General features: G+C 49.5%; 2 protein-coding genes across 4 annotated transcripts in view; one reads left to right on the forward strand and one right to left on the reverse strand.

The window, feature by feature from the left end:
* Positions 1-18,042, forward strand: part of KCNQ1 (potassium voltage-gated channel subfamily Q member 1) — a 349,770-nt gene that overhangs the window by 173,501 nt on the left and 158,227 nt on the right. The window lies entirely within an intron of this gene.
* LOC149748660 (uncharacterized) overlaps positions 1-18,042 on the reverse strand; it is a 40,325-nt gene continuing 22,283 nt past the window's right edge. Inside the window, 1 exon segment of the mRNA XM_089914204.1 lies at positions 1-18,042. This exon segment is cut by the window's right edge and continues 13,136 nt beyond it. The gene's annotated coding sequence lies outside the window, so the exon portion shown is untranslated.

Genomic DNA, 18,042 nt, shown 5'->3' on the forward strand with positions numbered 1-18,042 from the left:
GGCTGTTCAGAGCACAGAACTACACACACACACACACACACACACACACACACACACACACACACTATATACATATATTCAGCATCCTTCCCCACAGCCTCACTTGTGGTTCTGGGCCGAACACTGCTGCCCTCAGAGAGCCAGGCCCCCGAGGAGGAGGTGGGCGGCAGCAGGCAGCCAGCCGCTGGTCCTCTGCTTAGCTCCTCAGTTAGCTCATCTCTGTATCTGGGGTATAAGTTCAGGGTAAGGTCACGTTGGGACCTTTAGCTGAAAGTCCTTGAGCACATTCTGGGCGAGTCCTCCTGGCCCCGCTCGGTCTGCACTGGGGCCCAGTGTCTTCCACTCCCTGGCCGGGATTGGGCAGCTGTCCTCAGGCCCAAGGGGACCTTTCTTTTCCTACTTAACCTCCTCTCTTGGGCCTTTTGTAGGTGGGCTTGGTTTTCAATGTTTTCTTTAGGTTCATATCCAGATTTGTTAAGTTAAATTGAATCTCTTCCAGTTTGAAACACTTGAGTGCTTTTCTTCTGCTCTTCTTTTTGAACTGCCGCATGAACCCCCCCAGCTGGGTGTGTGGGCTCCAGGTGGGAGCTCGTGGGGGCCTGGCTGCAAGGCCAGGGTCATAAGACGGGGCAGCCTTGGGTGGAGCAATGCTCAGAAAACTGGCTCCCAGCCTGACTGAGCTCGGGCCGGTGTGTGTGCAGCGGCAGGGGGTGGGACCATCCCCAGGGGCTCCAAGGGCCTCATTTGAGATGCTCTCCCAGTGACCCCCCAGTCTGCGGCTGTGCCTTTAAAAGCTCTGTGCTCACGGGCACCCCCGCCCCCCACCTGCCTGTCTCATGCACTGGGAAATGGACTCTTCAGACCACATGGCCTGGGTTTGGGGGTGGGGAGGGGGGGATGTATCCCTTTAGATGCCAGGAGATGGAAAGACCGGGAAACCAAAGACCTGAGACCAAATACGAGAGGACCTTGCTCAGCTGCTGGCAGAGGCAGGGCCAGGCCCTCAGCTCTGAACTCTGAACCCTGAGCTCTTCTGCTGTCCCAGAGGGGCCTGTCTGCTCTAGTGGGGCCTGTGCTCCACCCCACGCCAGGCCCAGCCAGTCCCCTTCATCACCTGAGCCAAGTGACCCCAGTCCCGGGGGTGGCTGGCGTACTTTGCTGAGCACCGAGCGCCGGGGGGGCAGCGTGTGGCCGTCAGCTTGGCCGGGCCCTGCTCCTTAGCGTGCTCCCCCTCCCACGCGCAGGGGACGGGAGACAGCGCCCCCCAGTTAATTCTGCGGCAGCCCACGCCTGCAAGGAGAGGCTGGTGGACCTGAGGCACTACAGAAACACTGAGACGTGGGGTCAGAAAGGACAGGGAAGCTCGTCTCGGGCTAGCTCAAGAGTACTTATCCAGGAGACCCAAGTGGACAAGACCAAGACAAGGGTGCCACCTTCCCCAGCCCAGGCAGGAGGCTCCGAGTAGCCCTGAGCAAGGCCAGAAGGCCGACGTGCGCCTCACGGCCCAGGCTGCAGAGCTGCAGCCTTCTCCCCAGGCAGAAGTGCAGGCCACGCGGAGCCTGGGGCTTATGAAAACAGTTCCATGAGCAAACAAAGGGCGCTGTCTGAGGAGAGAGGAGCTTGGCCTTTGTTTAGCAGTGGACACTCTGCCGGGGCACCAGGCCCCCCTCTGCGCTGAGCCCCTAAAATGCCACAAAAGCTTCTGCCCATCACCGTCCTCGCTGGCTCTGATGACCTGCAGAAATATCCCTCTCTCCGCCTGTTGCCACCTGGCCACACAGGTGCAAGGTCCCAGTGACTCAGGCCAAAGAGAAGCTGAGCGTGACCAGCCAGCCCACCATGCGAGGCTGATCACGGACTTGTCTCATTTACTGGGGCTGGTGTTGGGCTCTGCCTGTAAATGTTTAACTCCTGAGGGTGCTGACCTCAGGGCCTGGGAGGCTCAGGCTGGGTGGGGGAGAGGGGTTCCTTCTGGCCGCTATGTACGCAGGGACCCTGTGGTGGGAAAGGGCGGCGTCAGCCTTTGCAGCAGGCCCACCAGCTCCGCAGCCAGCAGAGCAAAGGCTGGATAGGAAGAGGGCCGGCCCCACTGTGCTGAAGGGAGAAGCAGCGCCGTCCTCCCCCGCGTAGGTGAGCGCGGGCCCAAGCCGGAGGCCCGGCCCGGAGGGCCCCTCGGTGGTTTCCTACCGCTTCAGGCCCGGGGTGCGGGCGCCTCACTTGGAATTGCTGGTTGCCCCACAAGGGCCCGGCCTAGGTCTCCCCTCCGGCGGGGAGGAAGCTGTGGAGGCTGGTGTGCTGGGGCCACCCGTGCGGGCTCGGGAAGGGAAGGAATGTGACCGAGGCCGGGTGTGGCCGAGGAGCCTGCCGCCAGTTGTGGGTTTTTCTTGGGGCCGAGATAGACGTGAGCAGAGATGGAGGCCCCTCTCTCTCAGTCCCCACCACACACACTAGGACCTTTCTTCAGCGTGTGGCTGTGGAGCTGGAGGCCAAGGACACCCTCTGGAAATCTGAATTCCATTCGCTCTTGGCAAAGAGCAGCTTCCTGCTTGGGGAAGGTGTGCGCGTGTGTGCGCGCGCGTGTGCACACATGGCCATGGGGGCTGGCGGAGGGAGAGGCACGTGGGTGGAGCAATGTTTGATGAGACGTGTAAGGTGACCCCAGTACTTCCCGGCACTGGATGGCACTTGCAGAGCTCGTCCAGAGGAGTCGAGACAAATACCTGGAGTGAATGAATCAGAAACGTGCGGGCTGCGCTGCCTTTGAAACAGGCTCTGGCTTAAAACAGTCACGGCAAAACACGCCTTTGAATTTGAAAGCCAGAACGTTTTGCAAAATAATCCAAAAAGTTTGCTGAACCTTAAACCTTTCCTGATGATTCCTTCCTTCTGAAGTTAACTCGTTAAAGTTGCTCCAATCCCAGCCTGGTGCCAGACCAGCTTCCTGGAAACCCTCGCCAACTGCTGGCCTTTGGAAAGGCTCGTCGCCCTAATAGCTGTTTTAAAAAAAAAAAAAAAAAAAGCTCACTGGGCACCTTGGCTGCAGGGTCTGAAAAGTCCTTTGTGCTAGCTCCAGCTGCAGTTTTTCCAGGCCTCGCTTCTGGGGCTGACTGGAGCTGTCTCTCTTCGTTTCCTCTTACAGTGGCGGGCGCTGGGCCGGCTTCTTCCCGCCCAGCTTCTCTGCCAACGGTGTATCCAGGCCTCCCCACGCCCAGGTGGATGTCCAGGGCAGAGCCCTTGGAGAGGGTGGGTGTGGGCATGTCCCAAGAGGGTCGCCAGCCTCAACTTCCTCTCTGTTCCTTCTCCCCATGGGGAGAGATCAGGACCCCCTCCTAGGTCAACACTGTGTCACTTCCCCAGAATACCCGGGACCCAACTAGTTCCCAAGCAGTGCCGTTTCAGAAGGGAAGACGATTTGCTCCTCCCCAAAGCAGAGTCTCGGCAATATAAAGCATGAATGTGAAATGGGGTCTAAGTTATAGTTTAAAAGAGTTTAAAACGTGAAGATGCATTGGAAACTATTTAGATGAACACAGACATTAGGCAAATCAACAGAAAAACGTTATCAACTGTTGTCACTGTTGCATTAATCAAAATCAGAGATTACCTGAAAATGGAAAAAACTTACATAAAAACTTGATATAGTGAGACACAGCAGTCAGAACATGCCGTACACGGGTCACTTCTTTAAAAATCACTCCTCTCAAAATTCTGTAATGACAAAACGTATGTAACATTTCATTTCCTAGGAGAGCCTTGCTGATCTGCAGATGGGTGGAGGGCACCCCTTCCCATCGAGGGGGGCGGGGGCGGGGGGCTCGCTGGGAGCCCGCCCAGGGCCTGCTCTCACTCCAGCTCTGCCTCTCCCTGTCAAAACCCTCTTTGTGCCGGAGCAGCCCCCGCCCCTTGGAGTGACATGAACCAGAGCCCACACCGCTGGGCCACCCCAGCCCTGCAGCGGAGGGCTGCTCATTCACGGCCTGGCAGAACATCTGCATGAGCTGCCGTACACTGTTCTTTCCCTATTAAAATGTTGTGCTTAAAAAATAATAATAATAAAGTAGTTTTATACGCACATGGTAAAACACATTCAGTGTACAAAGGGAATATGGAGAAAAATCAGGCTGTCCCCACCCCAGCCCTGAATTCCTAAGTTTCCTTCCCCAAAGGTTACCACTTTTAACAGTTTCCTATTGTAGTTTTTCAGAGTGTGTTATAGGGACAAACATGTATCTATAATATACCTCCTTTTTACACAAGTGGTAACATATATATTTATCTGCAGTTTGCCTCTTTGACTTAATATATAGGTACGCCAGACTTTCTGAGCTGCCCAGACAAGACTGGTTCATCATAGGGCAGTACACGTCAGGGACATTTTTATTTTGCAGTGATATGTGTGTACACACACATGAACAGGTGACAGCTCAGTGCACTGTAGCTGAAGTGCTGCTTTCTCATGGTTAGCTTCCAGGATCCTTGAGAGAACGTGGCCTCTGCTCTCAGTCTGCTGGGCTGGGCTTTCCCTAAATGGGGCTGTGCTCATGGCGGCTCTAGTCTTTCTGGCATGGGTCCTGTTCCTGGTGAACACGAGGACCCAGCTGCCTGAAAAAGGCACGTAGGTGGTGGGGTGGGAGGCCTGTAACAAGGCTAAAGAGTATCATGCTGGCTGTTAATCAGAGAGCCTTCCATCAAAGGATGCAGAGGTGGGCTGCTCATTAAAGCCTGATTAAGGCCAGGAGCATTTTCAAGGGCAACACTGACTTGACCGCAGCTGGCAGGAGGTGGCCAACAGTTACTTGCTTGATGGTCTGGGCAGGAAGCAACCCCAGGGCATCTGAAGAGAACGGAGCCCTGGCCAGTGCACTGTGCGGGGACCTGTCTCCGCAGGCATCGTGCTGTAAGGAAACCTTTCAGCTTTCCGTAAGCAAGCCCTCTTGGTAAGCACGCGGCGGCCCCAGTGTGCGCTGTTCAAAGGGAAGACGCCTGTGTGTTCTGGAGATGGATCTATATTAAGACATCTAGCGCTTCTCCTTTTTATTAACAGCTGCAGAGCATTTCACTGTGCCATAATGTATGGAACAAGTCCCCTATTGATGGATGTATAGGGCAGCTAAAGACAGCCATTAACCCTTCAGATATTCACTAATGAACTGCCCGATTATGAAATTAGTCCCTCCCCACTGAACACTATTGTTTCTCCCCACCCATCTCCTCCCTGCTCTATCTCTGTTGACTGAGTCTCCTTCTGGGCTGTCTCTTATCAAGTAAGGACAATGTAAAGTAAATCACTTATGAAGAAGAACTGTAAATCTTGTCAAGATAAGAGATTTCATGAAGTTAAGGGAAGTGAAACTGAAGAATCTCTAACAGAGATTAGGAGATTAGGCAGAGTTAAACCAGTTATCAACTGAAGAGAAAATCAAGGCTGATACCTAGATAAGCATTTCAAAAAAGAAATAATAAAAGCAGATGAAATAATAAAAGATTAAGGGTGGGCCCTTAGTGAAGCCATGAAGCCCTACCTTCTACAGAAATGATCCTCTGTGCGAAAGTGCCACCAAAGTCCATTATGAAGTGAAAGATGCCCTACTGTGGTGTCACAGCATGCCTTATAAGCATGACACCAGAACCTCTCTCAGTTCACTTTTTTTCTAAAATGAGTAGGTATCTACGATTATAACAACTTACATTTATATAAGATAATCTTGTTTTCAAAACTATTACTACTACTTCTCAAGGTAACTTCCCAATCAAGTCTATTTTTCGTGAAATTTTAAGTGCATTCACTTCAAGAGGCCCATTTTTCCCCCATCTCCAGCAAGGTTAAGATATCTGTACATGTTTTGATAGATACTACCAAATCATAAAGGCTGGTACCCATTTATGCTACTATGAAAATTGCACAAACATGCCCATTTCCCCACACCTTCACCAACAAGTGAGTAGTCAGTTTTTATCTTTATTAATTTGATTGAGGAAGAAATGGCATACTGGAGTGTTCATTTACATTTCTTTTATTGTAAATGAGGCTTTTATCTCTTCAAAGAAGTAAACACATTTGTTTTTTCTTTTTTGTGAACCATTTCTCCATACCCTTAATTTTTTTAATACCTCTTCTTACTGACTTATAGGAACTCTGTCTTAGATGTTGAAAATATTTTATCCCAATTTTTCTTCAGTCTTTGAGCTTCTGTAGTTTTCTGCTGGCAGGATTTTTAAATTTGAGTGTTTGGGGGGTTTTTGTTTTTGTTTTTTGTTTCGCATTTCTTATATTTTATTAGAAGCTGAGCTTGTTTATGTGCTTCAGAAGCCAGTTGTATTTTCTTTTCATAAACTGTTCGAATTTGGGTCCATTTTCCCCTGTTGGCTTCAGAATTTTTACATGTTGACAGTCAGCTCTGGCAGTCTTTTGTGATTGGAGGTCCTTGTCTTAAACTTTGGAAAAATTTTGGAAAAAAGCCTCATTCTGAGATTGTTTTAATAAATTCTCCCATGTTTTCTTCTGTCGTCTTTGTTTTATTTTTCACATTAAAAAATATTTTTAATTGAAGTATGGTTAATTTACATGTTGTATTAGTTTCAAGTGTAAAGCCAAGTGATTCAGTTATACACACACACACACACACACATATATATATATTCTTCTTCAGATTCTTTTCCCTTATAGGTTATTACAAGATACTGAGTAGAGTTCCCTGGGCTATACAGTAGGTCCTTGTTGTTTACCTATGTTATATATAGTAGTGTGTATATGCTAATCCCAAACTTCTAATTTATCTCTCCCCCACCCCCCTCTCCCCTTTGGTAACCGTAAGTTTGTGTTCTATGTCTGTGAGTCTATTTCTGTCTTGTAAATAAGTTCATTTGTATCATTTTTTAGTTTCCACATATAAGTGATATGAATATGATTATCTGTCTCTCCTGTCTGACTTACTTCACTTAATATGGTAATCTCTAGCTCCACCCATGTTGCTGCAAATGGCATTATTTCATTCTGTTTTATGGCTGAGTAATATTCCATTGTGTATTATGTGTGTTTGTGTACATATATATATACGTACACACATACATATACACACACCACATCTTCTTTATCCATTCATCTGTTGATGGACATTTAGGTTGGCTCCATGTCTTGGCTATTGTAAATAGTGCTGCTATGAACATTGGGGTGCATGTATCTTTTTTTTTTTTTTGCGGTACGCGGGCCTCTCACTGTTGTGGCCTCTCCCGTTGTGGAGCACAGGCTCCGGACACGCAGGCTCAGTGGCCATGCCTCACAGGCCCAGCCGCTCCGCGGCGTGTGGGATCCTCCCGGACCGGGGCACGAACCCGTGTCCCCTGCATTGGCAGGCATACTCTGCACCACTGCGCCACCAGGGAAGCCCCGCGTGTATCTTTTTGAATCAGCGTTTTCTCTGGATATATGCCCAGGAGTGGGATTGCAGGATCATATGGTTAACTCTATTTTTACTTTTATAAGTTACCTCCATACTGGTCTCCATAGCAGCTGCACCAATTTGACATTCCCACCAACAGTGTAGGAGGGTTCCTTTTTCTCCATACCCTCATTTATTATTTATAGACTTTTTAATGATGGCCATTCTGACTGGTGTGAGGCGATACCTCATTGTAGTTTTGACTGCGTTTCTCTAATAATTAGTGATACTGAGCATCTTTTCATGTGCCTGCTGGCCATCTGTATGTCTTCTCTGGAGAGATGTCTATCTAGTCTTCTGCCCGATTTTTGATTGGGTTGGGGTTTTTTTGATATTAAGCTGTATAAGTTGTTTGTGTATTTTGGGAATTAATCCCTTGTTGGTAGCATCATTTACAAATATTTCCTCCCAGTCCATAGGCTGTCTTTTCATTTTGTTTATGATTTCCTTTGTTGTGCAAAAGCTTTTAAGTTTAATTAGATCCCATTTGTTTATTTTTGTTTTTATTTCCATTACTCTATGAGACAGATCCAAAATAATACTGCTGTTATTTATGTCAAAGAGTGTTCTGCCTATGTTTTCCTCTAGGAGTTTTATAGTATCCAGTCTTACATTTATATGTTTAATCCACTTTGAATTTATTTTTGTATATGGTGTTCAAGAATGTTCTAATTTCATTCTTTTACATGTAGCTGTCCAGTTTTCCCAGCACCATTTATTGAAGAGACTGTCTTTTCTTCATTGTATATTCTTGGCTCCTTTGTTGTAGATTAATTGACCATAAGTATGGGGGTTTATTTCTGCGCCTTCTGTCCTGTTCCATTGATCTATATGTCTGTTTCTGTGCCCGTGCCATGCTGTTTTGATTACTGTAGCTTTGTAGTATAGTCTGAAGTCAGGGAGCGTCATTCCTCCAGCTCTGCTCTTCTTTCTCAAGATCGTTTTGTCTTTTCAGGGTCTTTTGTGTTTCCATACAAATTTTTAAATTTTTTGTTCTAGTTCTGTGAAAAACGTCATTGGTAATGTGAATGGGATTGCACTGAATCTGTAAATTGCCTTAGGTAGTACAGTCATTTTTAACACTATTGATTCTTCCAATCCAAGAACACAGTGTATCTTTCCATCTGTTTGGGTCATCTTCAGTTTCTTTCAACAGCATCTTACAGTTTTTGGAGTAAAGGTCTTTTGTCTCCTTAGGTAGGTTTATCCCTAAGTATTTTATTCTTTTCAACGCGATGGTAAATGGGATTGTTTCCTTAATTTCTCTTTCTGATATTTTGCTGTCAGTGTGTAGAAATGCAACAGATTTCTGTACGTTAATTTTGTATCCAGCGACTTTACTGAATTCACTGATGAGCTCTAGTAGTTTTCTGGCAGCATCTTTAGGATTTTCTATATATAGCATCATGTCATCTGCAAACAGTGAGAGTTCTACTTCTTTTACAATTTGGATTCCTTTTATTTCTTTTTCTTCTCTGATTGCTGTGGCTAGGAATTCCAAAACTATGTTGAATATAAGCGGCGAGAGTGAGCATCCTTCATCTTTTTACATTTAAATAGTGCTCCCTCTAGATTTGGACATAAGGAGTCATTAAATTCAATTTATTTTCTATGTGTCTAACTAGTTATCCCAACACTATTTATTTGAATACATCATCTTCTTTCCACTGACTTAAGTTGTTACCTTTATCATATTTCAAACTCTCATTTAATGTGTCCATTTCTAGATTGTCTTATGGATGGCTGATGGGCCTGGTGACGGGCCAGCCTCAGTTATTTGACTTTTGAACTTTATGATGTGCTTGTGAGTATAGCAGGTTTCCCCCATCTCTCTTACTCATAAGAGGAAGCTGCATTTCACACAGTACAGTCAACCAGGGAATCCATGGCATGGCCTCAGACCAAAACACTCTAGACACAGGATTAGCTCTTGAGTTGGACGGGAAGCCTGAGTGTTTGGGGCTGAGTCCTTGCCTTGGTGGCTAATGCCGTCAGGGAACAGGAGCACTTGTCTCTTCCGGGCTCACTCACACGGCAGAGTCCAGACAAGGGGTCTCTTCCGGGCTCACTCACACGGCAGAGTCCAGACAAGGGGTTTCTTCCGGGCTCACTCACACGGCAGAGTCCAGACAAGGGGTTTCTTCCGGGCTCACTCACACGGCAGAGTCCAGACAAGGGGTTTCTTCCGGGCTCACTCACACGGCAGAGTCCAGACAAGGGGTCTCTTCCGGGCTCACTCACATGGCAGAATCCAGACAAGGGGTTTCTTCCGGGCTCACTCACACGGCAGAGTCCAGACAAGGGGTTTCTTCCGGGCTCACTCACACGGCAGAGTCCAGACAAGGGACGCACCCGGGTCTCGGGTCTGACCCTGGGGGCCACTTCCTACTCATGTATGATCACAGTTTCAGGGCATCTTATGAAAACTGAATTCAGTAACTCAAGAAAGTAAATAAGCCTAATTCAAAAAGGAAAAGAATGGCAATAAGAAAAATCTGTAACATGTAGCCAGTCCCTCCCCTCCCCAGGCCAACCACCGGAAAGGAAGATAACTGACACGGTAAAGTGTTATAGCTGGAGTGCTGTTATAACCAGCGCAGGTCAAAATGGTTTCACATCATGACTCGGACAGCAGTGACTCAGTTTCCTTATCTAATCTAGACCACCTGTACCAATGTGGCTTTTCCAGCCTCATCCTTGTGAAACTAGCCCAGAGGAATGCTGCCCCTGTCCCCAGACCTCCTGCTTGGTGCTCTCCTTTACTGACATATAAACAAAAAAGTAGTGGTTAAGAGCAGATTCTAGAGCTGTAGTGCAAGTTCAGATCCTAACTGCACCCCTCCTACCTGCTGGACATTGAATGAGTCATTTAACCTCAGTTTCAGTTTCCCCATCTGTAAAATGGGGATAATAAGAAAGAGTGCCTTCCGCAGAGGGTTACTGGGAGGATTAAATGAATGACTAATGTGAAGTACACAGAATGGTGCTGACATATAGTAAGGTTATATAGTATTGGTTAAATGCATGTCCCTACCTCAAGATGAGTCATTCAGTTCATGTTTATCATGGTAGGTGTCTGACAACGTCGATGGAGAGGAGTTTGAGTAGAATCACCTTCAGAAAAAAGTGAAGTTGCACCCTCATCAGGCTATTTAGGACAATGCGTAATCTTTAAAACCGGGTGCTTTTCTGGAACACAGAGGGACAGGCTGCACCAAAGAGCTCCAGACGCTTTTTCAGAATTGTACAGGCTTGCATTACGTGCTCTTTTTTTTTTTTTTTAAAGAAGATGTTGGGGGTAGGAATTTATTTATTTATTTATTTATTTATTTATTTATTTATTTTTGCTGTGTGGGGTCTTCGTTTCTGTGCGAGGGCTTTCTCTAGTTCTGGCAAGCGGGGGCCACTCTTCATCGCGGTGCGCGGGCCTCTCACTATCGCAGCCGCTCTTGTTGCGGAGCAACAAGGCTCCAGACGCGCAGGCTCAGGAGTTGCGGCTCACGGGCCTAGTTGCTCCGCAGCATGTGGGACCCTCCCAGACCAGGGCTCGTACCCGTGTGCCCTGCATTAGCAGGCAGACTCTCAACCACTGCGCCACCAGGGAAGCCCAACATGCTGATTTTTTTTTTCACATAAATTTTAGAATCAGCTTGCCTGATTTAAAAAAAAAAAAGTGTGTGTGTGTGTGTGTGTGTGTGTGTGTCCCTCCATATTCTGCCAGTAGTTTCTATTGAAACGGCAATCAATTTAGATTAACTTAGAATTATCTTTCTTACAATATTTTTGACTTTCTAGCCAAAAATAGGAGAGATTTATCCATGTGTTCAAATCAGTTGTAATGTCCCTCAGTATTTTTTAGCCCTCTGTTCGTATAGATTTTCTGTATCTTAAAATTCATTATTGGGTATTTTTAGGAAGGCTACTTTTTTTTTAATTTGGCGATCGTGATTTTTTTCATGAATTTTTCATTCTGAGATAAATTGTAGATTCACATGCAGCAGCTAGCTGTGAGAAATAATAGAGAGATCCCGTGTAGCCTTCACCCAGTCTGCACCAGTGGTAACGTTTTGCAAACTGTCGGACCAGATCACTGCCAGGATACAGACACTGACACAGGGGAGCTTCTGTCCCCCCAGGGTCCCTCATGTAGCCCCCTTTCATAGCCACACTCCCTTCTCTCCCATTTCACCTTGTCCTTAGCCCCTGGCAACCACTAACCAGTTCTGCATTGCTTTAATTTTGTCTTTACAAGAATGCTCTATAAATGGAACTGTACAGTATGGGACCTTGTGAAACTGGCTCTTTTCACTCAACACAGTTCTCTGAAGATTCATCCAGGTTGCTGCATGTATCTTTGCATTCTTGGTGTGACCCTATTTACATTGGTTATTTTTACAGCTGATGGACCCTGGTTACTAATAGCTTCCCTTTTTTTGCGCTGACCATCATAGATGAAATCAGTATGTGTTCTTTTATTATGCCAGCCTTGTCAGATCAGTGGAATTTTGGCTCCACAGAGAGACTGTGGAAGATTTCGTTAAGGATGTGACTATTTTAAAATATATGCTCAAAGAGAAAAAAAAAAGCTCCTGTGAAAAAAAATTTTGTTTTGTTCTTAATTTTTTTTTCAACCACTTTATTGAGTCACGACTGACATACAAAATCTGTACATAATTAATGTATACAATGTGATGAATCTGGAGATAAGTATATACCTATGAGACCATCACCACAATCTAGGCCATAAACGTACCCATCACCTCCAAAAGTTTCTTCACGCCCTCTTTTATCATGTATATTGTTATTTCCTAAGAACACTCAGCATCAGATCTACCCTCTGAGCAATGTCTGAAGCACACAATGCAGGGTTGTTGACTACAGGCACTGCGTGCGATAGGCAGTAGCTCGCTAGGACTCATTCACCCTGCAGAGCTGAAACTTCGTGCCCTTTGACAAATTCCTCCAAGCTGCCTCCTCCCCCTGCCCCTGGCAACCACCATTCAACTCTCTGCTTCTCTGCGCTTGGCTATTTTAGATTCTTCATATAAGTGATATCATACAGTATTTGTCCTTCTGTGTCTGGCTTATTTCACTGTCCTCCACATTCATCCGTGTTGTCACAAGTGGCAGGATTTCCTTCTTGTGAAAGAATTCTTGTACAACAACTCTATTTCTGAACGCTAACAGGATTCGGGGGGAAAAAGTCCTTTTTACATCATTTATGTTTGATAGAGAGTGGGATAGAAGGAAGCAAGTTTGCTCCCTATGGGATAGATGCAAGAGTTCAGGGAGCCCCCAAGGAGGGGCTTGGGAGCCCTGGGGCCATCCTGTGGGGCCGGGAGGAGGGCATTCCTGTCTTGACTGCTCCCCGGAGAGAGGGCCTCACTTTCTCCCAGTATCTTCTTGCCTCCCACCAGCCCACCCAGCTCTGTCTCTCTCCCCAGCTCTGTGACTCGCAGTCATCTTGAAGCTCCCTGCTCACCCCCACGTGCAGCACTGCTCTCGGGCTGGGGTGACTGCAGACTAAGAATGGGAATCTTGGCGAGAGCTCTGGGGGCGGGTGGGGGGGATAAGTTGACCTTCACGGCCTCAGGCTCCCTTGATGGGAAATGGGGTTTGTTACAGCCCCCACCCAGTCCAGACTGGGCCAGCCCATACACACACACACCTACCTACCTACCTACACACACACACACACACCCCTGAGCTAAGAAGGGCAAAGGGCAGCCCCAGTCTGAAACTCCCGTGGGTTCCCCCAGCGTGGATGTGTGTAGGGTCTAGGCTCTAGGAGCTGAAGGCACCTGTAAGATCCAGTGCGGTGCCCGGCAGGCAGGCGGAGGAGAGGGTGCCCCCTTGCCCTGTGTGTCCATTCTTCCAGGCAGGAGGTGTGAGTGCGCACACCAGGCACCGTGCAAGCCCCAGGAGGCCAGGAGGATCTGGGCAGGGACCACCCCTGCTCTCTCAGAGGTCCTGATCTCCTCGGCAACACTCCCTGGGCACTGCGTTCCAAAGAAGCCCCGGCGCTACCCTTTCGGTGAGGAGAAAGCTCGCTACCCTGCACACATCTTTGGACTAAAGAATACTCTTAAAATCATCATAGTACTCGCCCTTAGCCAGGCACTGTGCTAAGTGCTTTATAAACATCATTTCACTAATCCTTACATCACGGCAGCTTTTGACATAAGAATATTATCACTCCTGTTTTATATATAATCAACCTGAGGCTTGAGAGGTTAAGTCGGGCCCAGGGTCACAAAGCTAGTATTGACCCTGAGCAGTGGCTCTGATGAAGTCACTGTCGCTCCTCAAATACTCCCTTGGTGTCATTTTAAACAAGTCAAGCTCTCTCCTGACCCTCTCCGCTTCCCCAGGCTGGGACCGACTTACGTCCCTCCTTAAGAGTGGCCAATTTCTAAGCCTCAGACTGGTCCACAGAGAACCCATCTCCCCTCTTGTTCTTAATGTGTAACTGGGTGTTTGTCTGTGGTGAAGGGTTACGAGCCGTCTCCTTCGATCCCAAGGCCAGTGAAGGCAGAAGGAGGTCTTTTTGTTCAGCCTTATCTCAGTGTTTGATCCGCACAGAGCCCATCATGGCCGCTCTGTGAATGTCTGACGAATAAATAAGTGAATGAATAAGCAAGGGGGGGGGATTGCACCAGGGCCTGTCAGGTGCAGGACCCTGGCTGTGGTCCATCCTCCTCACAAGGGCCTGCCCAGTCTGCAGCGGGTCTCGAAGCAGCAGTGAGGCCTTAATGCTCTTTCTGGAGCTCCTTCACCCCTGCTCTTCCTCCAGGGCTCATGTCCCCACTCACACAGTCCATGGCAGTTGGAGTCCAGAGTCTACCAGAGGTCTCTGATCGAAAACTCTGCCCCGCTGGAGCCCACTCCCTTCTGTTGCTGTGCTAGAAATACAGGGAAATCAAGTGCAGTCACCCTGATGATCCACCAGGGCCTTGTTATGTTGCACTGTTTCAGTTTTCGTAGATCAAGGGACCAAGGTTTGGGGATGGCAGATGTTCCCGGGTAGAAAACAGTGGTACCTGGGGAGGAACTCGAGTCCGTGCATGCTGAGACCAAGAGTTTCTCCGCCACCAGGCTGTGTTCACACGCCTTCCTTGCTTGGTTGGTCGCCCTAGTTATGCCCTCCCCAGAGAGGAAGTCTGCTCCCCCTTCCTAATGGCAAGTCTCCTGTTAGCCTGAGAACCAGGGGCCTTTAGATCTTCTTGTTCCCGGGATAATTCTCACCAGCTCAGGAGGCATGGGGATGGGCCAGTGTTAGGAACGGGGCCAGCACCTGAGTAAAGGCTCCAAATGAGGGCTCTCGCGCTGGGTGACGGAGCTGGAGGTGAGGGACAGAGCGAAGGTCCTGGCCCTCTGCAGCCTGCTGGCCTGAGTGCGGACGATGGTTTGCAAGACCAGTCATGTGGAGGAGGCCAGGTTTTCTGTGCCAAGGGCTAGGCCCCTCTTCCTGTCACTACTGCCTACAAAGGCTGGACCTGGGGCTCTGGCTGATCAGGAAAAAGTAAGAATTGCATATGATTCCATCAAAGATGGTTTTCCTATTAAAACATGACTCGTGTTAAAACACAGGGCTTAGTTCAGAGTAAACATTTCGAACTGCTGAGGAGAAGCAGAGATTTATAACACAGAGCAAGACTTAAAGAAGTAAAAGCCCCCGTATACTGACCGAGGCCGTGAGCGCTGCCCTGCAGTGCCAGCTCAGTTCAGACCCAACTTGATCCAACCCGCTCCATCTCTGCTTCCAGGAGCCCCCCCGTCACTTCTCACCTCAGTACTCCCAGGTTGGGAGGTCTCGCGGTCCAGCCTGGGCCTTAGGCCCTCCTCACTCCCTCCTGGCTTGAGCTCCAGGGCAGCCGCCCTTGCTCTGTGCCCCCAAATCTTGGCCTCCACCAGCTTTGTTGGATTCCTCTCCCTGGCCGCACACTCGCTGCCGCCTCTCTCTTCCAAATCATAAACACAAAAGATGGCCAAAGGTACACTCTCCACGACACTTTTCCTGGTCAGACAAAACCTAATGACTGCCTTTTGTTTCCTTCCATTTAGAAGCATTTCCCTGGCAACCCTGTCTCTCCTTAGTCAACAGCAGCTAACTTCATCCTTCCCCTTTATCAAGATATTGTTTAGAGCAAATAACTCATTAACTGGTACAGCAACTTGGGAACCCTTTCACACCGGCTCTCAAGAGGACCTTTCCCCTGAGAACGGGGCACCCCACAGAGCTCAGGAAGAGAAGTGCCTTCGGGGGCTTTGGTAGGGCTCTGCCAGCAGACAGGCAGCTGTCGCTTAACGACTGTGCCTGGTACCTTCTCTGATTGGATTAAGTAACTTAACAAAAGGGAAGCCGATGTGGCTGGAGTGAACTGCCACATTCGTATTCCTGTGGCATCTCCTCCTAGGTGGCCCAGGTGTATGTATGAAGGCCTGAGGCCTGCTGCCAGCACCGCATAAGCTCCAGGGGGCCATGTGGGCTCAGTCCCCACTGATTCCTCAGCTCCCCAGCAGCATTCTCTTTCATGTGAAAATATACTCATTTGATAAACAGACTGTGTTCCAGAACTTTCTAGGTGACCTCCCTTCTCTTCCTCCTTTTCCACTGTTAGGGGTTGGAAAAGCAATAGATTTGCTTTCTCGGTGTCTCTGGAGTGACTTTCGGGGCAAGAAGAATGCCCCTTGTCTATGGCACCAGAGTTGTGGCCCACTGAGAACTTGCTTTGGCGGAGGGACCTGGGAGGACCCCCTCAGCTAGGCCTGCTCATGTAGCAGGAGTGAGGGAAGCTTCTGCCTCTCACTCTCCCTCACAGAATGCTCCAGCCACAGGCAGGGGCTAGGAATCTCCCTACCAGGGCAAGTGCCGGACCAGCCTCCTTCAGAGAGCAGCCCGAGACACAGGCGATGCTTTGCCAAGGCTTTGTCTCTATCAGAAAGTAGGTCTGTGTTCCTAACCCACACAGTTCACTAGATGGATGCTGCTGTACTGTGTGTACAGCAGGTGACTGGATAAGAAGTGAAATGGCTTCCATCTTTAGAGCTCTGCGGCTTTGCATTTACAACTTCCTCCATTCCCTGCCTCACTCGTATTTCCTGGATTTGACATGTGTGCCTCTGGGGACAACCTGTGAGAATTACAGATTGCCGGGGGCGGGGGTGGGGGTGCAGCCGTGTCCGATTGGCACAGAGCGTCTAATGTTCAGACCTGAACAGACAGGAAAGGGGTTGCCTGGAGAGGGTCCCCATCTGGACAGAATGTTCCCCTACGTGGGGCAGCCGGCACAGCTCACGAGAGCATGTCTTCAGTCCTCAGATCCCAGAGTGTGCATGCCATGGCATGTCACACCCATAACCACGTGTCTCACACTTCAGGGGCCCAGCCATGTCACGTAGAGGGCCACCCACATCACTGGTTCTGGACAGGTGTCGACGGGTCCCCTTTTACCTGGAACTGCACCCTGAATGGGAAGCCCAGTGTGCCTTCCATCTGATAGGCCACGCCAGAGGGTTGCTCACACCCAGGCGTGCGACCCTGGCCCCACTGTTCAGTGGCAGCACCCACACAGATATCGAGCCTTGCAGCTGCGAGGTGAGTTGCTGTCATTCCGTGTGGGGTGGGAGGGTGAGCCCACGCAGGCAGCAGAGACCACAGGCCGCCACAGCCTCTCGCTCAGGCACTGTAATTCCAGAGGTCCCATGCAGGCTTTGGGCCTTTGGGTCTGGGGCTTATGGAGGCGGGCCCCTGCCCACCCCGGTGCTCTGACTCCGTCTGCCCAAAGGCGCTTGCAGCGTCGGCCATCCTCCGGAATATGACTCCCGGGCAGGGTGGGCCAGGTTGTCTCCTAGTCACCTCCTGACTCACCAGGGTCTAGGCCATCACCTGGGCTAAGCCAAATGTTCTCTCTATGGACAAGCCTGCCCGAGTCCTGGCCCACTCACCGTCAGCCTGCGTGCTCTGGGCCTCAGCCCAGTTCCAGGAGAGTCACGATGGGGCTTGTTCTAGGCCCCTCTGGCTCTCACCCATCCGGGGGATGGGAGAATAGAGAAAGGTGCTGGGCCTGCCTCTAGCAAGCCTGAGTCAATGGCAGATCGTCGCCCTTCGCCCTGTCTCGCTCGCTCGCCCTGGGCTTTTCCCTGCCTTCCTGAGAGCACAGCTGTGCCCGCCCGTCCTGCTCCTCGACCACCAGCTCCAGCCTGGCTGTGTGACCCTAAGGCCCTGTGATGCAGGGGACAAACATGCCTATCTCAATGATGCCAGACCCCAGACCACACCACACTGTACCTGGCCAGGGGAGGAACACCCTCAGCGGCAGGGTGTGGGCACCCCGTGCAGAGACCTGGACCCTTACGGGCAGAGCCCCTGCCTGCCAAGTTTCTGTGATTATTTTGAAACAGTTCCCAGCAACAGACACCCCCCCCCCGCCCCCAGCACTGAGTCTCATTCGCAGCCCCGGAACAACAGCTCCCGGCCCTGGGCAGCACGTTCCTGCGGGACAGCTGCTGTAACCGGATCGCGAGCCCGGCTGCCAGCACTCTCCACATGAGCACGTCTGCTCGTAGGCCAAGCTCTGGGCTATGCAGAGCGTGGCTGCTC

The sequence above is a fragment of the Delphinapterus leucas genome, chromosome 7 (genome assembly GCF_059928025.1).
Source record: "Delphinapterus leucas isolate spDelLeu-1000000601 "Yukka" chromosome 7, BTC_Dleu_Yukka2, whole genome shotgun sequence".
Taxonomy (NCBI): Eukaryota; Metazoa; Chordata; class Mammalia; order Artiodactyla; family Monodontidae; genus Delphinapterus; species Delphinapterus leucas.